This window comes from Heterocephalus glaber, unplaced genomic scaffold (genome assembly GCF_053883595.1).
Source record: "Heterocephalus glaber isolate CG9 unplaced genomic scaffold, H.glaber_assembly_v1.0 deba00000594, whole genome shotgun sequence".
Taxonomy (NCBI): Eukaryota; Metazoa; Chordata; class Mammalia; order Rodentia; family Bathyergidae; genus Heterocephalus; species Heterocephalus glaber.
Window position 1 is genome coordinate 7,683,302 of NW_028258151.1, and position 21,381 is coordinate 7,704,682.

General features: G+C 38.7%; 1 pseudogene; it reads right to left on the reverse strand.

Moving 5' to 3' along the window:
- Nucleotides 1-10,867: 10,867 nt before the first annotated feature.
- LOC101720395 (RNA-binding motif protein, X chromosome pseudogene) lies at nucleotides 10,868-11,394 on the reverse strand (annotated as a pseudogene).
- Between the last annotated feature and the right edge of the window lie 9,987 nt (nucleotides 11,395-21,381).

Consider the following 21,381-nt stretch of genomic DNA (forward strand, 5'->3'; position numbering starts at 1 on the left):
TAAAAGGTGGAAAATAATATTCCATGTGACAGGAACCTGAAAAAAAGCAGGAGTAGCTATCCTCTTGGTAGATCAAGTGGATTTCATATCAACACTGATTAAGAGAGACAAAGAAGGACACTACATCCTTGTAAAGGGAACAATCAAACAGAAAGAGATGACAATCATAAATATCTATGCACCAAACACTAGTGCACCCAACTATATAAAACAAATACTAACAGATGTGAAAAGTCATATATGCACAAATACAATTGTAGTAGGGGACCTCAATACCCCTCTGTTGCAAATAGATAGATCAACTAGACTAAAAATAAGTAATGAAATACTACAACTCAATCAAACTCTTGAACAAATGAACTTAACGTGTTTACAGAGTGTTCCACCCCACAAAATCAGAATACACATTCTTTTCAGCTGCACATGGGTTGTTCTCCAAAATGGACCACATACTGGCTCAAAGAGCATGTTTAAGTAAATGCAAAGGAATTGAAGTTATCCCTTGTATATTATCAGACAATAGTGTGATGAAATTGGAGATCCATAGCAAAAGAAACCCCCAAAATGTCATAAACACATGGAAATTGAAAAACACACTTCTGAATAACCAATGGGTCACAGAGGAAATTAAAGAAGAAATCAGACAGTTCCTTCAATTAAATGACAATGACAATACAACATATCAGAATCTATGGGACACAATGAAAGCAGTCTTATGAGGGAAATTCATAGCAGTGAATACACATATTAGGAAAACAGAACGAGCCCAATTAAAGAACCTGATGCTGAACCTCAAGCTTCTAGAAAAAGAAGAGCAGGACAAAACCAAAGCTCATAAAAGGGAGGAAGTTATAAAGAGCAGAGCAGAAATAAATTCAATGGAGACTAAGAGAATGATACAAAAAATTAATGAAGCCAAGAGTTGGTACTTCGAAAGAATAAACATAATAGAGAAACCCTTAGCCAATCTTATCAAAAAAGGAAAGAAAAGGCCCAAATCCATGCAATTAGGAATGAAAAGGGTGAAATTACAATAGACGCAGCAGAAATTCAGAGGATCATCAATACCTACTTCCAAAACCTATATGCCAATAAGATGGAAAACACAGAAAAAATGGACACATTCCTAGACACATATGAATTACTAAAGTTGAACGAAGAACACTTAAAAATTCTGAACCACCCAATATCAACCAATGAAATTGAAAATGTAATTAAAAACTTATCAACTAAGGAAAGCCCGGGCCCTGATGGCTTCACTGCTGAATTCTACAAGACATTTAGAGAGGAAATGCTGCCGCTACTGTTTAAACTCTGCAATGAAATTGAAAGGGAACCAATACTCCCAAATTCATTCCTGGAAGCAAGCATCGCCTTGATCCCCAAAGCAGAGAAAGACCCAACTGAAAAAGAGAACTATAGGCCAAGCTCACTAATGAACATAGATGCAAAAATCCTTAATAAGATACTGGCAAATAGAATGCAGAAGATCATCAAGAAGATCATACACTCTGATCAAGTGGGATTCATCCCAGGGATGCAGGGATGGTTCAACATACTCAAATCAATCAATGTAATACACTATATCAATGGAGCCAAGGACAAAAACCATATGATTCTCTCCATAGATGCAGAAAAAGCATTTGACAAAATCCAACATGCATTTATGATAAAAACCCTACAAAAAATTAGAATAGATGGTGTCTACCTCAAACTGATACAAGCCATCTATGAAAAACCAACAGCCAGTATCATACTAAATGGTCAAAAACTGAAATCCTTCACACTAAAATCAGAAACAAGACAAGGATGTCCACTATCACCACTCCTGTTCAGTATAGTTTTTGAAACATAGCCACAGCTATTAGACAAGAGAAAGAAATAAAAGGAATTAAGATAGGAAATGAAGAAATCATATTGTCATTATTTGCAGATGACATGATACTCTATATCAAAGACCCCAAGAACTCCACCAAAAGCCTTCTAGACTTAATAACCAAATTCAGTCAAGTAGCTGGTTACAAGGTCAACACACAAAAATCAATAGCTTTCCTCTACATGAAGAACAGACTCACTGAGAGAGAAATAGGGCAAATAATTCCTTTCACAATAGCATCCAAAAAACTAAAATACCTAGGAATCAACATAACAAAAGAAATCAAAGAACTCTTCTCTGAAAACTATAGCATTCTGAAAAGAAAGATTGAAGATGATATCAGAAAATGGAAAGACATCCCCTGCTCCTGGGTAGGAAGTATCAATATAGTGAAAATGGCCATACTTCCAAAACTGCTATATAGATTCAATGCAATTCCAGTTGAGATCCCAGCAGCATACTTCATGGACCTTGAGAAAACAATCCAAAAATTTATTTGGTACAAGAAGAGACCTAGAATAGCAAAAGCAATTCTAGGGAACAGAGACATGGCAGGGGGTATTTCAACCCCCAACTTGAAACTATACTACAAAGCTACTGTGATAAAAACAGCATGGTTCCTGCAAAGAAACAGACCTGGGGACCAGTGGAACAGATTAGAAGATGCAGAAACAGCTTCAGACACACTCAACCATCTCATCTTTGATAAAGGAGCCAAACACCCTCACTGGAGGAAAGATAGCCTCTTTAATAAATGGTGCTGGAAAAATTGGGTTTCAACTTACCAAAGATTAAAACTAGACCTATATCTCTCATCATACACTAAACTAAAATAGAAATGGATTAAAATCTAAATATTAAAATAGAAACGCTGAGCCATTTGGAACAGAGGTTAGGTGGAACCCTTGAAGACATCGGTGTAGGAAAAGATTTTATGAACAAAACCTCAGTTGCCCGTGAACTAGCACAAACAATCAACAAGTGGGATCTCTTCTTATTAAAAAGCTTCTGCACAGCAAGAGAAACCACCAGTAGTGTAAAGGGACAACCCACAATGTGGGAAAAAATCTTCACCTGCTCTTCCTCAGACAAAGGCCTACTATCTCGAATCTACAAAGAACTTCAAAAGATCAGACCTCCCAAATTTAAAGACCCAATCCAAAAATGGGCATCTGAAATGAACAGACATTTCTCAGACAAAGAAGCAGAAATAGCAAATAAATACATGAAAAACTATTCAACATCACTGGTCATTCGAGAGATACAAATGAAAACTACGCTGAGATTCCACCTCACTCCAGAAAGAATGGCTGCTATCATGAAATCAACCAATAACAAATGCTGGCAGGGCTGTGGGGAAAGAGGAACGCTGCTCAGCTGCTGGTAGGAGTGTAGACTGGTGCAACCTCTGTGGAAATCAGTATGGAGATACCTCAAAGAACTAGGACTAGAAGACCCATTTGACCTAGCTATTCCCCTGCTGGGTATCTTCCCCAAAGAATTAAAAGAATCACACCACAGTGATATATGTGCACCCATGTTCATAGCAGCACAGTTTGTAATAGCTAAAACTTGGAAACAGCCCAAATGCCCATCAACTGGAGACTGGATAAAGAAAATGTGTTTTTTTAATAAAATGGAGTACTGCTCAGCCATAAAAATGAGAAATTAGAAACATTTATAGCTAAATGGATGCCCATTGAGGTGATACTCTTAAGTGAAATAAAAAGGACACATGTGTAGATACCGAATAGTTTCTCTAGTGTGAGACACTGAAAGTGTAAATAAGGACTAAAAGGCATAATAGATAATGTGAAATAGGAAGAAAAGGGGCAAAGGGGAAAGGTAAGTGGGAGGGGTAGGCGAAAGGAAAGAAGGGAACGGAATTAATATAAGAAAATGAAAAAATGGATACAAAGTCTTTGTAAATAGGGAGGGATGGAGGGGTTGAAGGGAGGGCAGGGGAAGGGGGAAAAATTAGAACCAAGAGAGATTATGTAAAGGTGCAAATTTCCAAGGATGAATGTCATTATATTGTATACCTAAAATGTACCAGTGATTAAAATGAATAACTGATAATGCGAAATAGGAAGAAAAGGTCAAAGTGGTAGGGGAAATGGGAGGGGTAGGGGAAAGGAAAGAAGGGAAAGGAAAAATTATGAGAAATGGAAAAAATGGAAACAAAGTCTTTGTAAAATAGGAAAGGGTGGAGGGGTGAAGGGAGGGCAGGGAATGGGGAAAAAATAAGAACCAAGATACATCATGTAAAGCTACAAGTTCCCAATGAGAAATGTAATTGTGTTGTATACCTAAAATGTGCCAATAAAAGAATTTTTTAAAAAATGGAAAGCTTACTTTTGTTTACAGAACAGGAAAAAATGAATTAAATGAATTCATTTAACTCAATCGTTTAATTCCTTTAAATTGGGAGGTGCAAGGTTAGGGAAGAACGGAAGCTGAATTGATTGAATGAGATATTGATGTTTTAAAATATTTGAAGTTAAACAAGGCATGGTGGTGCACACCTATCATTCCAGCACTCTGGGATGTTAAGGCAGAAAGACTGCAAGTTTGAGCCCAGCCTGAGAAATGGCAATGTAGCAAAACCCTGTCTCAAAATTTTAAACAATTTTTAAAAATTTTAAAAAGTATATGGATGTAGCTTAGTGTGAAGGCCCTGATTTCAGTCTTTAATGTGCATGTGTGCACACACATACACATACACACATACAGAATGTAAATTTATAAGTGTAACAGTTTGAAGAAAAATAACAATAGCAGTAACAGTTATTATTTATATAGAATTTACTGTGTGTCAGGCATAGTTCTAAGCACTTTGCACATATTAGTTGCTTAACCCTCACAATAATCCTTTGAAGTACTTAGATTTTCTCCATTTGAGAGATAGAAAAACTGAGTCACAGAGGGTTAAGGAACTTCCCTATTTAAATACCTAGGAACATCTGACAAAAATCAAACAAATATTTAATTAGAAGATGTGGATGGGAAAATTGGAAAGCATGAAAAATAATTTGAATTAGAAATCATTAATAGTATATATTATCTCAAGTTGATAAATCTAGAAGTCATAAACTATTTTGAGCTATGGAACTACAGAGAACTAGAAGAGCTAGTAGCAGAGCAGCAGAGCCGTTGAGCCTTGCTTGACCTCCCTCCAAGATGGTTACTGTCCAGTCATGCTTTCCTGTGGTCCCTGAACCCAAATGACTCACCAGCTACTGCAGTCTGCTGTATCCACTACCCTGTTCCACTTGTGCGCTTCTCCATGCAGGCCTCTGCGATTGCCAGTAGTCACTGTGCAGCCGCAGTTTGGAGGCGGCCTTCCCTACGTAGTGAGTCAGGGCTCAGGAAGAAAGCACCACTTGTCATCTCCTTCTTCTTCACTGAAGTCTCTCTTTGCTCTCCTGTGGGTTTCAATGCTCACTTCAGATCCTATCTGGGTCAGGGGACCCACTTCCCTCCTTCTTCTCTTCCTCATATGGCTGTATTCCAGCTTCTGGACATCAAATGTTGGAGAGGCCATTTCTCTGCTGTTCACCGCTCCGCCATCTTCCCAGGAGTCTGAAATGTTAGTTTGGGATAGTTACAACAAAAGTGTAAATAAATATTTTATTTTTTAAAAAAGACTTGTTTTGTTAATTGTTTTAAAACATATTGAAACATTGAGCGCACTTAGGCCTAGTACTCGTTTCAGTGGACAGGAAAGGATTTTGAAAAATATGCACTTAATTGATGACTGTAAATTATTCATTAGCTTTATATCTTAGAAATTGATACTACAGCCTAATATTCTGCCCTTGCTCATCTGAGACATCAGTTAAATGTGTTCCCATGAACTTGCTCTGGAGGTTGTGCTTCAAGTCTTCATTACCATAGCAATGCAAAATGCATTCATCATGTTTTATTGTGAAAGTTTAACCAGCTCTCTCACTAGAGGATGAGTTCCAACAGGGTTCAATTCTTGTCTTGTTCATTTTTCTAGTGTTACCTTTTGTCATATAGGTTTCTTTCTTTCTTTTTTTTTTTTTGTATCAGAGATCAAACTTGGGTCCTTGTGCTTGGGAAGCAGGTGATGGAACCACTGAGCTAGATCCCTGGCCCACGATTTTTTTTCTGTACAGGGGATCAAACTCGGTACCTTGTACTTGTGAGGCAGGCAGCACAACCACTGAGCTAAATCCCCGGCCCAAAAATTTTATAAATTAATATATGATGACTAATAAATACTATAAAATAGTATAGCAGTAAATAGTAGCATCAATTATTAAATCTCCTTATATTTATCATTTATTTAGAATTTAAATTTAATTATCACTATAGAGAAAAATTATAATATAAGAAAATAATTAAATATGTAATAAGTCAAAATATTTACCAAGTGAAAGTCATTATGATCTATGTACTTAATACCACTATTTGGGGTAGATAACTTCCATGAGTTCAAAATAAATCAGCATTCTTAGCTTTAGAAATTTATATTTGTATAGTATACCAGGAAACTATAAACTTTACATGACATTGGTAAATAACATTGTCAGCAAATTTATGTTTGTATGTTGGGTTGTTGTTTAAGACAAATAACCAAATATCTGGACCATCCTGCTCACTGCAATGTGAATATAATATATATTCTTCCTAGAATATATGTTATGGCTTATATCTACATGTACCCGTGGAAGCCTCATGTGGTCATAGGTAGGGCTTTTCAGAAGTGGCTGAATCTAGGATGTGTAGTGCTGTCTGTGATTAAGGGTATGATGCTGGGACTAAGGGTATGATACTAGAATTAAGGGTGCATGATTACTAAATTTGTTCATTTATTGGTTTAGCATAGTTCTAGGTGGATAATGGAAAGTCCCAACCTGGGTATGGGTGACACCACCCAAAAGGTGGATAGCTTGGAGGGATAAAAGAGAGAGGCAAGCTACTGCTGCTGCTTGCTGCTTTGCTGTCTCCTGCCTGCCTGCTTCCCATGGACTACTTCCTGCTCTGTGATGCCCCTCTGCCAAGCCACTCTGCCTGTGAGCCAGCCAACTATGGACTGAAACCTCTACAAACTGTGAGCTGAAATAAATCTTTCCTCCTTTAATTTTGGGTGTTGGGTATTTTGTCTCAGCAATGAGATAAGTCACTAAGACAATGTATTTTCATATTACATTTACATACATAATTATGTATAGAAAGGCTATATAAATGTGTACATGTGTATTTATTATATAAGTATATATGTATGTATACACACATTATATATAAAATAATCATTTAAACATTCAAACCTCAGAAAATGCTTTATTTTATCCTCTTAACAGCATACAATCCCAGGGATATAGCTCAGTGGCACCTCACCTGCCTGGCAAGTGCAAGGTCTTGAGTTCGATTCCCAATCCAAAAAAAAGAGCATACAATACCATGCATGGTGGTTCATGTCTGTAATCCCAGCACTCAGGAGACGCAGGCCAAGGGATGGTGAGTTCAAGGCCAGTCTGGATAATGTAGGTAGGCATGCAGTGGGCTGTGGTATACCTCAGTGGTAGAACACTTGCCTAGCATGAACAAGACCCTGATTCCATCCCTGGCATTGAGAAGAAAAGAAAATAGAATGCAATAACTAGAGAAAATCTGTTCTATTTTCAAATTCTGTGATTGGCTCCCAGTAATTCCTTATCATTACAAACATTGGCAGAGGCTAAGCTTGTTTAGTGTCTGTGTTAATGAGCTTTACATCATTATAACAAAATACCTAAGAACACCTTACAGGAGGAAGGATTGTTTTTTGGCTCCTGGTTTTAGAATTGATAGCTGTGGTGGGCTGATCCATTGCTTTTAGGTCTGTGGTACAGCAGAACTATCATGATAGAGGAAAGACACTCACTTCATGGCAGCTGGGAATGGGGAGAGAAAGAGGGACAGACAGAGGAGACAGGGCCAGGGATAAAGGCATGGTCCCTGGTGACCTCCTTCCTCCAACAAGCCTTTACTTCTAGAGCTTCCACACCTCCCAGTTGCACCAGCAGATCAAGGCCAAGCCTTCTACATGTGAGATTTTGGGGGACTTTTAAGATCTAAGCCACAACATTATAGTGGTACCTCAGTTGTCAAACTCAATTTGTTCCAAATTTGTGTTCAAATACCAAAAAATTCAAGAACTGACCATATTTTTTTCCCATCAGAAATAATGGAAAACCAAATAAGTGGTTCCAAATAAGAGGTCCAAAATTTACACTTATAAATTCATTTTCCCAGGACTTTAACAAATTTTGCAATGATTTCTTTCTTTAGCTCCATTGTGGTTCTCACAGCTTTCCTGTTAGCTTTACTGCTGGTATCACTAACTTTCTTTAGTGCCATGGTTATGATGTTTTATGCAAATTAAGTGCAAAACAAACCCCCAAAATGACAAATGTTGTAACACACTGACACACCACTCTGTGTTGTGTGGGTGAGAACTGCGTTTAGACTGAAGCATCACCCTTTGTGTCCAAGGCCACATGCAACACGTGACTCATGTGTCCCATACAAGTTTTTCAAGTTGGATTTTTGGTTTGACTATCAAGCAAAGTTCCAAACACCAAGGAGATTTTTCCAAACTTTGCTGTTAAAGTAGTGGAAAGTTTGGGCTTGGAGTCATTTGCCAACCAAGGTATCACTGTATCAGATTCATTTGTTGTATATGCACATAGTTATTATTTCTTCCTTGCTGTGTAAACTTCTTAAGAAACCAAGGAGTATTTTATTTTAGTTTTTAAAAAGAACTTTATTGAACTAAAATTTGCATATTGTTCAATTTACAAACAAAGTGTATGATTCAGTAGATTTTAGCATATTGACAGAGTTGTACAACCATGAGCACAGTCAAATTTAGATCATTTTTCTTATCCCCCAAAACACTCTGTCCACTAGCTATCATCTCCCACTTCCTCGCCCTAAATCTAGGCAGCCACTCAGCTACTCTCTATCTTCACAGGTTTTCATATACAGGGAATTTATTTTTTAATTCAAAATATACCATGCATAGCAACAATAAGGATCTTAACATATCCTAAGAAGTGGAAATCCTGCAAAGTGAGCTCTCACACCATACAGAAGTGAAAATAGAAACCGATAGTAGTAACATGCTTAGAATACAGTAGTTTCTCTCTCTCTTTTCCATTATCTGTCTTTCATTTCATACTTTATTAACTTTTTCATATACGGGAAACCATGTGCTGTTCAAGCTTGTGTGTCTGATTTACTTCACTTAACATTATGATTGAAAGGTGCATTTTCCTATAAATGCCTAAAGTTTACCTTTCTTTATGGCAGAGTAGTACTTCATTGCATAAATACCACATTTTCATTTTTTGTTCATCTGTTAATGGCCATATAGGGTATTTCCACAATTTAGCTATTATGAATTGTGCTGCTATAGACATGGGTATACATATATCACTGTGGTTATGATGTTTTTAACTCTTTTGGGAAGATACCTAAAATGGGAACAGCTGAGTCAAATGGAACTTCTATTTTTAGGGGTTTTTTTGTTTTTTGTTTTCAGTTTTTTGAGGAGTCTTCACACTGATTCCCATAGTGGCTGTGTCACTTTACACTCCCAAAAACGATGAAGAAAGGTTCCTTTCTCCTCACAGCCTTGCCAGTGTCTGTTTTTGGCTGATATCTTTTTTTTTTTTATACTGGGGATCGAACTCAGGACCTTGCACTTGCAAGGCAGGCGGAGGAACCACTAAGCTAAATCCCCAGCCCATCTGGCTGATATCTTGATGGTAGCTATTCTTTCTGGGAAGAGATGGAATCTTATTGTTGTTTTAATTTGCATCTCTCAAATGACCAGTGATGTTGAACATTTTTTCATGGATTAACCAGTTGTATTTCTTCATCTGGAAAGTGTCTGCTCATTTCAAATGCCCATTTTTGGATTGGGACTTTATTTATTTAAAAAAAAATTTTTTTTTTTGGTTTTGGCCAAACTTTGTATTTAGTATTCTGTAGTTGTTTAACGCACACTTAAATGGTCTTACTGGGGAAAGGGGAAGGGAAGGTTCTTGCAGATTCCCAAGGAAATGTCAGAAAGGCAAATTATGGCCAGCTTTATCCATTTGCTTTTGTGGGTTTACTGGGCGAATAGCACTTTCCTTACATGGGTATCTGATCTCAGGCTTTTCCATACTGAGAACACAGAGATTTCAGTTGGAAGATACCCTGAAATCCTAAGAGTGTACCCAACCACCCTCTAATAGCTAGCTTGTCTGTACAGGCAGAATGGTTCATCTCTCAGTGGAGATCAATGTACATCTAGATGGCTAGATGTTTGTGGAAGATCTTAGAATTGCTTGTTTTATTTCCTGGGAAAATTCAGGAAGTGGCCTTTAGGGACTCTTTCACTTGGAAAATTACAACACTAGTATAACAAGTCAAGCCTTACACACTTAAACATTTGCTTGTTGAGAGCAAGTCATAAAATCAAACTTAAACATGTTTTACTTTTCTTTCCTCAAAAGAACATAAAAATTATGAAGAGGGACTTAACAGGAAATTTTTAAAAAGTAACACAATTTTCCTTTTAGTAGCCCTTGGGTAGTTATGACAGAATAGTTTCCACTTTTTGTTTGTTTCTTTGAATGGGGATTTTGGTCCAAAGTTTTGTTTGTTCCTAGTATCTGCTTCTCGTGTAGGTGGAGCACTTTGTGAGTTACCATAACTCTCATATGAATCTCTGTAGGAACCTCCACTCAGGAGGTCTGAATAGTCACGATCCAGACCATAGCCATCTCTATCACTATAGCCTCTTGATGGATAGTCATCACGTGAACTGGAATGACCATAATCACGGTAAGTATAACCTCTTGGTGGTGGGGCATAATCTCTTGTATCACAAGAACTTGGGTAATCTCTGCTTGAATAGCTGTCTTTAGTGGAATATCCATCATCTCTTGGAGACAAATAAACATCTCTATGAGAGGGCAAGGGCTCCTTTCAAGATGGGCCTCCATAACTATCTCTTCCACACAATACAGGGGCTCTTCCTCCCATTCCATTGCTGCTGCGAACTGGTCCTGAAGGGGCTGATCTTTTAGGAGGAGGACCCCCACTTCTCGGTGGTGGTCCTCTTTTCACTGGAAAGGGTCCTCTGGAAGAACTCATGTTAAAATTCATGGAATAGCCACCATCATCCATGTGCCTTCCATGTGAGGGAGGTCCCCTAGTTCCTCCACTTCCTCCTCTTCCTCCTCTAAGACCTCTGGAACGACCTCTGCTTCTTGGAGGTGGAGGTGGCCCATGTCTACCACTTTCAAATGATGGTTTACTGGCTTGTTCCACCTTGATGGCTTTTCCATCTAAGGACTTTCCATTCATGTCCTGAGCTGCATCCTTAGCATCTGCTGGGCTTTCAAATGTAACAAAAGCAAATCCTCTTGATTTATTGGTTTCTCAGTCTTTCATCAAGAGTACTTCCACGATTCATCCATACTTTTCAAATACTGCTTCAAGGGCTTTCTCATTTGTTTCTGTATTAATGTTATCCCATTTGTTGATTTTTGGTATTATTTCTTGTGCGACCAGGGTTTGATTCAGAAAGTCTTTGCCTTATATTAAAGGGGCTATCTTTTTTCCAGCAAAGGGATCTTTCTCCCTTGTCATATATTACATAATGGAGTGTGCCTGGAGTTGTTTCTATATCTTCTTATTCTTTTCCATTGATCCACAAGTCTTTTTTTTTTTTCCAATATCCTGGTTTTTAAACATTTTTTATTTTATTTTATCCCATTCCCCCCATCCCCTACCTATGTACAAAAGCTTTGTTTCCATTTACCATGCTGTTTTTATCAAGTCACTGTTGCTTTGTAATGTATCTTGAAGTCTGCGATTGTGATGTCCCCTGCCTTGCCCTTATTACCCAGAATTTCTTTTGCTATTCTAGGTCTATTCTGGTTCCATATGAATTTTAGGATTACTTTCTCCAGTTCTGTAAGAAATGTTATTGATATTTTGATTGGGATTGCACTAAATCTATACATATAACCATTTTGGAAGTATGTCATTTTAACTATATTTGTTCTGCCTATCCAGGAACAGGAGACATCTTTCCATTTTCTGATGTCCTCTTTGATCTCTTTTTTCAGAGTATTATAGTTTTTATCATAGAGGTCTTTTGTTTCCTTGGTTAGGTTAATTCCTAAATATTTCATTTTTTTGATGCTACTGTGAAATACATTGTTTCCCTAATTTCCCCCTCAGTAAGTTTATTATTGGTGCATAGGAATGCTATTGATTTTTTGAGTGTTTATATATATATTTTTTCTTTTTGTGGTACTGGGGATCAAACTCAGGACCTTGTGCTTTCGAGGCAGGCATGGTCCCACTGAGCTAAATCCTAAGCCTCCAGTGTTTACATTTTTTTGAGACAGGGTCTCACTAAATAGTTTGGGGTGGCCTTGAACTTACTATGTGGCACAGGCTGGCCTTGAGCTTGCAGTGATCCTCCTGCCTCAGCCTTCAAGTGCTAGAATTATAAGGCATGTGCCACCACACCTGGTGAGTGTTGGCTTTATATCCTGCTACACTTTTGAATTTGGTATTTAGTTCTAGGAGTCCTTTGGTGGAGTTTTTATAGTCTTCTCTATAGAGTATCATGTCATCTGCAAATAATGATCATTTAACTTCTTCTTTCCCTATCAATATCCCTTTTATTTTTTTGTCTTGTCTAATTGCCCTGGCTAGTTTTTTGAGAACTATGTTGAACAAAAGTGGTGTCATGTTGTCATGTTCCTAATTTTAGAGGAAAAGCTTTTAGCTTCTCTGTTAAGTATGTTCTTGGCAGTTGGTTTTTCATAGAGGTGGAGTCCTGGGACCCAGGAAGGCTCTGACAGGAAAGTTGTGGCCTGAGAGAAATAGAGAGGCAGGACATAGTGCAGAAGAAGAAAGAAGCAATCCATACTTTCTCCCTGGCTCCTGGCTTAACGCTCATGTAGTGCAGAAGAAGAAAGAAGCAATCCATACTTTCTCCCTGGCTCCTGGCTTAACGCTCATGAGAAGGGAGGGCTGAATCTACAAGAGACACAGTGAAGGCTGTGACTCCAAAAGCCTTCATGGAGAAACCCAGTGGTGGAACTGACTGGCAGATACTGTGAGCTGTAACAGTATGTGAGTGACTCCAGCCCAAGTGCCTCCTGTATCCCCTGAAGTGAGTTCTTGGATGCCATACCAGGTAAGAGGCTGACTGAACCCAAGACTTGAGCGGGCACAGGTTGCCTTTATTTCAGGGATCCCAGTTTTATATTCCCATAGCAACTGGGTGAGGATCAACTACAGGAGACATCTGTGGTCAGGAGGCCATGGTCAAGCAGCAAAAGACACCCAGAGTGCCTAGAAAATGACAAACCATGGTAACTATTAATTTGCAACCTTTAAATGTATGAACCAGATTTGTGGCTATATAACAAAATCTAAAACAAACCAGAGCAATGTGCACTGTAAACATGTCCTCAATATTGTGATTTTACCTTTAGGAAAGAAAATTTAAAGAGGTTAGGGGAAAAAATAGAGAAATAGAAGAAGAGTAAGAGTTTAGAAGCAAGGTTGGAGAACAAAGGAAGATCTTGCAAACTTTGGGAAACTGGTGAAGACAGGAAGGAAAGAAAGAAGAAAGAAATAAAAACAAGAACAGAACAGAGCAACAACAGCAAAAAAAAGCTAGAAACAATATTCCCAGTTATGTAAAAACAAGAAAGAAAGAAAGCAAAACAAAAAGAAAAAAAAAGAAGATAATAAAAAAAAAATCTACTTTAAGGCATGTCTCTGCTGTCACTGGTAGACAAAGTGGGCAGACAGAGTCCAGATCCATGTTGATTAATTTAAATAAGCCACTCCTAGATTTATGGTGGAGTAGTGGATAATCCCAGCAAGCCTGCTCCTTTAGTTCTGAAGCTCATGTTGGTTTCTTGCTCTGAGGCTGGAACCTGTTTTGTTTGCCTGCAGGACTTTCTGTGCCTCCTGCTAGCTTAAACTTGGCTCCTTGACTTCCTGCAGACTTGAACTTGGTTACATCTCACCCTAATGGAACCAGGTCACAGCTCTGAGTTCTGGGCTCAGCTGGCCCTTCTCCAAGATGGCTACCAGCTAACTGCCCTCTCCTGGGGGATGTATGAACCTAAATAACTCACCAGACCAGCAGTCTGCTGTGTCCACTGCTCTATTCCACTGGTGTGTTTCTCTGTGGAGTCCTCCAGGGTCACCAGTAGTCAAGTAGGTCTGCAGGCTTGAGTCACCCTTCCCACATGGTGAATCAGGGCTCAGGGAGAAAGTGCCACTTGCTGCCTCCTTCTTCTTCATTGAAGTCTCTCTCTTTGCTCTTCCCATGGGCTTCAATTCTTGCTTCAGATCCTTGCTAGGTCCCTGGGATCCACTTCCCTCCTTCTTCTCTTCCTTATGTTAATGAATTCCAGAATCTGGATGAGAAAACTTGGAGAGGCTGTTTCGCTGTTCACCACTCCTCCATCTTCCTGGAAGTCACCTATCCACTTTTTAAATTTTAATTTACTTAATTTAATATTTCTTTTTAGCTTTTGCTCTTTTGTCCCTAATACTTTGTTCTTTATATTCTATGGTTATTATCAATTTATCTGTATAAGTATGAGTACTAAACCAAAAGGAGGCATGAACCTATATATTCAAGGAAATGAATTTTCATTTATAGTAGGAAGAGGCAAAATTCTGAAAGATAGTCAACTGGAGCATCATTCCCAATTTCCCCTTTTTTGTTGTTGTTTGCTACTGATTTTAACCACCAAATTCAGACTTTCCAGGAGTAGTACAGCTTGTTTATCCCATTTCTTGGCTGAAGATGGGAACTACATTTCCCAGAATCCTCTCTCCTTTATGGTTCCAAATTAGAATACGACAAAGAGGAATTTGTGTGAGATTTGGCAATTGAGTGAAAAACTGAAGCCATTACTCTCAGAAGGTCACTTTAGTGAGACTGGGTGACAGAGGCGGAGATTCTGAGAGTCTCAGCATGTCTTTGTCCACATTGTGCTTGGCCTCTCTTGCCACCTGCTGGTCCTCTCATCAATAGCAGCCCAATGGTGATGGTCACACACTGTCACCTGTTTCCCAAGGGATGACCATTGCCAGAAACCTCTCTGCAAGCACACCTTTTGCAGTCCCACTTTGCAACTGGTCACATTTGTTTTTTCTTAGATTTTCCTGCCAGCTGCAATTTGTCTACCCACACTGGGACTTCAGTAGGCAGTTAGATGTCAACTTTTCGACCCTCTGTATCCTCTTTGTAAATCTTTGCTTTTACAACCCTTCTGTCAGTGTAGGCTCTAATTCCTACAGTAAGTATTTTATTCCTAGTATATTTACAGTGGCTGTGTTTTCCCACTGATACACTCAAACCTTTTCAACCTGGGTGTTCTATCATCTTTATTGCATCTTCCCTAGCAGTTGCACATTGGACATCACAACTACATACCTCTGACTCCTCCAAACAGGAAAGAGGGTGCTGGTATTAAGAAACCTCCCTTACGTTCTTCTCTTGCTTTAGAGAGGAAAATTTTACCAGAAGCCCCCAACAGAATTCCCCTTCTGTCTCATCAGCCAGATCAGAGGCTCACGCCGTCCTCTGGCCACTGAGAAAGAGGCTGAATTACCTTGATTGGTTCAGGTGTGTGGTACATTGAGGTAGCCCGAGAAGTTGTTCTTTTTCTCTTTTTCTTTTTTCTGTGGTTTTGGGGATGGAACTCAGGTCCTTGCACATGCTGGGTAAGTGCTCTCTACCACTGAGCCACATCCCAGCCCCTGGAAGTTTTAAAAACATGGTTTCACTTGCATCCACCTCGCTGAAATTATAACTTAATTATTCTGGGATGATGCCATCACACTGGTATTTGTATAGTTCACTCACAGCCATCATAGTATCCAGCCAGAATTGAGAACCATCGCTTTGATCAAACATCATTCATTCTCTGAAGCAATTTTGCACTGTTGCTGGATAACATTTGGGTTCTGTACAAGGAGGAAGGTGAGAATGAATGGCTGAGGGAAAGAGAATCAAGGCTTATTCACATAGATCATCTCATCTAAGGAGATCTGTAGAATTAGAAGAAATATGACAAAAATTCCCACTTGGTTTGTGTCTCAGTTACTTTCTTCATCTCTGAGACACAACACCTGACACCCATAATTTAAGGAAGGAGAGGTTTCTTTTGGCTCACAATTTGTAGAGGTTTCAGTTGATAGTCGGCTGGCTCCAAGGTAGGGTGGGGTGTCTTAGGGCATGGCAGTGGGAAACAACAGTCAACAGAGAGGAATATAGCCCCTTGCAGGCCACACCCAAGTGATCCACCTCCTCTGACCAGGCTTCACCTCCCAACATAACTCAGTGGACTAATCTTCTGGTGAGTATCACACCTGCACGATCCAGGCACCTCCCAAAGCTCCACCTATCAGCAAGCAAGGTTTGGGAAACATCTAGATATGAACCACAACAGTCTGCATCATGTCACTAAGAACTACCAGACTCTATAAGCTATTTACTTCACTGTAGGAACGACAGGACATTAGCTATTAGGACAGCTATTCTACCCTAAGCCTTCCTGAATGAGTTACCACTATGGCATAAGGCTCATGAAATAGCTATTCCTTTGTGAGGCTCACCATTAGCTTCATCTAATTATGCAATCAGTAAAATGATTATGAAGGTGAGGGTTGAGAAGATGTTGGCGAGAGAGAGTGCAGTTTCAGTTAAAAGGAACGTTCTTGGGATCTGTTGCACAGCATGGTGGCTATAGTTAATGATAATGTGTATTTCAAAATTCCTAAGAGCAAATTTTAAATGTTTGCACCACAAGAAAAGGGAAAAGTATATGAAGTGATGGTCGTGTAATGTGCTTGATCTAATTATTCTGTGATATATAGATAAATCAAAGTATTACAGTGTGCCCCATAAACATGTAATTATTTGTCAATTAAAAGTTTAGAATTTAAGGGCCGGGGATTTAGCTCAGTGGTTTCGCTGCCTGCTACGTAAGCACAAAGACCCGAGTTTGTTCCCTGGTACCAAAAAAAAAAAAAGTTTAGAATTAAAAAAATCTCTGTAGCTCTGAATTTGAATCAGATATATTAGTATGGCCCGGTGTGGTGGCACACCCCTGTAATCCCAGCATTTGAGAGGCTGAGACAGGAGGATTGACATGAGTTCAAGGCCAGTTTGGGTTACATAGTGAGTTCAAGGCCAGCCTGGGCTACATAGTGAGATCCTGTTTTAAGAGAAAAAGAAAAGCAAAGAGCAAAAAAAAAAAAAAAAGAAATATTAGTAAAGTATTACCCTTTTTAAAAATTTCTTTTGCAAAAAGCATTTTCAGACATACTCACACACATTTGCCGAGGGGGTTCCTGCCAGAGCCTGTACCCACTGTTTGGACTGTCTATAAGCTCAGTGAACTTTTTCGTTATAAAGTGAAAAAAAGGGCTGGAGATGTAGCTTAGGGGTAGATCACTTGCCTAGTATGTGCAAGGCCCTAGGTTCAATCCCCAGCACCACAAAATAAACAAATAAAGTTAAAATATTAAAAGTTAAAAAATTAAAAACAATATAAATTAAAATAAAAAGTATTTTTAATTTGTCCACTGAAAAAACCTAAAAATAATGACTGGCCCTGTAACGAGTGATCTTGAGCATGCAGATTATAGTCTTTAAACACCATCTCAAATAAGAGGAATTGGTACTTCTTGGGGGAAAGGCAGATTCCAGGTAGGGCCAGAAAATGTGTGGAATGAGGCTGAAATTTCTTTTTCTTTCTTTTCTTTTTTTTTTAAGGCTGAAATTTCTTCTCATAACAGAAAGCAAAGAAATGACCAGTTGTACTGGGGTCATGAAAAAAACTCTGGCGGCAAGTTCAAGAAGCTAACACTATTCAAAGACAGACCAATTTGAGCATCAACAAAAATGAATTAATCCATTGCAATGGATTAAAATGCAAGAAATATATTTAAATTCAAAATGATGCTTAAACTGGGAATTTAGCTCAGTGGTTCCACCACCTGCTTCGCAAGCACAAGGTCCTGAGTTTGATCCCTGGTACAAAAAAAAAAAAAAAAATCAGGCTCAGCTGCAAATCAGCAAAGCTCAAAAAACCATGTCTTATCATAATGATGCTTTAAAAAGGGACCTTAAAAAAAAAAAGAGACCTTATTGGTTACTTTCACAGCATAGAATGAAAACAACTTATTATTTTAAAATTTAATAACGTATGTGTAATACATTCATTCTGCTTTTCTTGGACACATATAGATAATAAAACCCAAGCCCAAACTCTGGTGGACCAAAGTGGTATGTTTTAGGTCTCTGCCTTCAGGGTTAGTTCAGATGGTCTTGGTATTTTGCTTTCTTCCTTGTGGAGTCAACCTGCTGAACAGACTCTTGGGAAGGTTTAAAGGAAGAGTCACCAACTCAAAAAAAAAAAAAAAAGTCAACTGCGAAGCCTGATTTCAAAACAACATGGTACCACTGCTAGGTTTCTACTGACTATTCTTTGGGTTTATAGGCGTGCACCACCAGGCTCTGCTCTCTATTCTTTTGTGCTCTGTGTCATGTAAGACATGAATCCTTTTTAAAAGTTAACTACCAAGTAGAAGCTAAGCAAGTTACTTTCCTCTTTTCCAAAGTGGAAAGTATTGAGAAGTTATATCAAAGATGCAACCCAGAATGTTTCAGGAGATGGTTTGGTTTAGATGGATTTTAGTATTATTCTGTTCTTAGCAATTTGACTGTAAATTCTGACCTTCTCATCTTTGTCTCACAATGGCAAGGACCAAGTGTATCCTCACACTACTGTGTCTTCTGTGCCCAGCACACGCGATGTTAAGTACATGCATCTACTCAACTAATTTATGATTCCCTGATGCTAATCCATTAAAACACCGGACAGCTCTCATAAGCCTGGATCTTTGCCTTTCTTCTTGCCCCTACCCCTGCCAACAAACCATACAGCTTCCCTACTGCTTTCTAAAAAGTTTTTTTCTCCAGTACATATGTATTGACTTAGGAAAAAAAAGATTTAATAATCAAATTTGTCACTTAATATTTGAATAAATCCTAGCATGCATGATATAAATTGTTATGTATACAAAATAGTGGCTAGTAAACATAAAAAGAATTTTACAGGGATGTTTTCTTAGCATACTGATTTCCTTATGATGACATTTAAATTAGGGAAATACTCCACAGAGATTGTCCTAAGACAGATCTTTCTGTTAAGGAAGTAACTATTTAAATATGTTGAAACTAGGGGCAAGCCTAGGTGCAAGTATTTTCATGTTACAAATTTTGCATCATAATGAGAATTAGAATCCAAATGATGAGTCATTTCCTTTGGGCTGGATTCTTCCTTGATGAGAGGTGGGAGTTACTGATTAAATGCTGTAGGATCATCTTATCACCATTATTGGTGGGCTTCTAGTGTGATCAGGTCTGTAAAGAGCACAGGCAGCTGAATAGAGTTAAAAGCCATAGTCCCTAATCCCAATTTTTTGTTTACTTGTTTGGGTTTTGGTTTTTTGAGACAAAAGTCTGACATGTAGTTCAGACCAGTCTTGAACTCACTGTGTACCCCAGCTGGGCTCAGACTCTAGGCGATCCTCCTGCTCTGCCTTCCACTAGGATTGGGACATAGGGGCCGCCATACCTGGCTCCAAATCCCATCTGACCCACCTGTGTTAGTAGGAAGCAAGAGTATTTTAACTAGTAAAGATCCACTCATGAAACTAGTCTTTATGTAAATATTTCTCCCCAATTAACATTAGTAAGGTCAATTCCATCCAAGCCTCGTTGTTGTTTTCTTGCCAGTCAACTCAGCCAATAATATACTGTAAACACGTGGGGATGAATTTAAATTGCAGGCTTTTATGAAGCCAATGAAAGCAATTTTTGAGAATTGCTCAAATCACATTATTGTCAGATGAGGATCTGGCAGTTAGTCAAAAGTTGAAAAATTACGTATATGGATGTCACATGGTCAACATGATGCCTCAGGAAGGAAATTATCTGAATAATAGTTTTTAAAGGCTTTTGGAAAAAATTAAAGTCCTGGAATAGTTCTGCGAACATGATCAACTCTGATCACAGGGCACAGGTCAAAAGTGAAATGGAAATAGCGTTGCTTTGTCTGACAATTTGTTTGGAAGCTCCACTCTGCTTGCCCCTCCTGCCCATCACTTTGTTCATTAAACTAAAATTAAATGAGTGAGCTCTTTCATTCACTATAGAAGCTTCTGTTATATTGTTATTTTCAGAATACGAGGGCATATGTGCCAGTTTGGATCTCTTAATGAATGATTCAACTTTTCTGAGTCTATTCTGCAGAGTACTAGTCCCAGACATCTGTGAATAAAAAGGGAGAATACAGGGGTACAAAACTAATTCCCATTCTACTATTCTGTGCTCTGCTTTGCTCTCCAATAGCTGATCTGTATATGCTACAGGTTCATTTGCCCAGTGACTTCCTACTGGGTAAAAGGGAGGGGAGGATGGCAGGAGAGATGAAAGAAAGGAGGAAATGAAGGTATGTATTTCTTGGTCTCTGGCTTCTTCCCAGATTGCCACTAGTCGATTGTCTTCCAACTCAGCTGCAGCTTCACCCAGCAGTGCCCTCCAGTTAGCCCTTCTATGCAGTTCTGGTAATGACACTGCCTCCTTTGCTCTTTTAGTTTGGGAGTTGATACCTGTACCGTAAAAACTCGCTGCTTTCATTAGTGGCCCACTGTGAATGTGCTGTGTTTCTTTGAGATGCTGACTCACACAATGGTTAAATACTGTATTCTCCCATACAAAGATTCAAAATCAACATGTTACTTGCTCGCATTGCTATAAAATAAATTATGTAAATAATAGCCCAAGTAAGTTTAACCCACTTTGCCAGAGTGAATCATGGCATCATTTTTCTAACATCTACAAACATCCCTTGACAATAACTGTAAAAATTTGCCTTAACAAAATGTAAAACTAAACTTGGTTTATATTGTTGATGGCTATGGGCCATCGTAACTGTTTTGCATTAACCCTAACATCCTCAGGTCTGAGATGTAAGCCCGACTTGTTGGAAACGGCTGTGCTCCCTGAATTCTGTTGCTGTAATTTCTCTCAGCTGAAAAGACTGACAAGCGCATCTCAGTGCTACCCATGTGCTTCTCTCATGCTCTGCACCTTTTACCACTTCTAACCTGGCAGGAACCCAATTACCTAAACAGGGTTACTTATGATTCTCTAACAAGCACAACTTTGAGTACTTGAATCTCACACTTATTTTCGCTGCTTGGGAACTTTATCCCTTTGCTGGTTGTTTCGGTTATGTGGAGTATTGCTGTGAATGAACTCCTAAGTAAACCTCAGTGTGGTAGTGATTAATGCTATGTATTTCTCCCTCTCCAGCTCATGACAGTCACTTTCCTTTGCTGGGTGGCTTCATGACCAGCTCAGTCCATTGAGT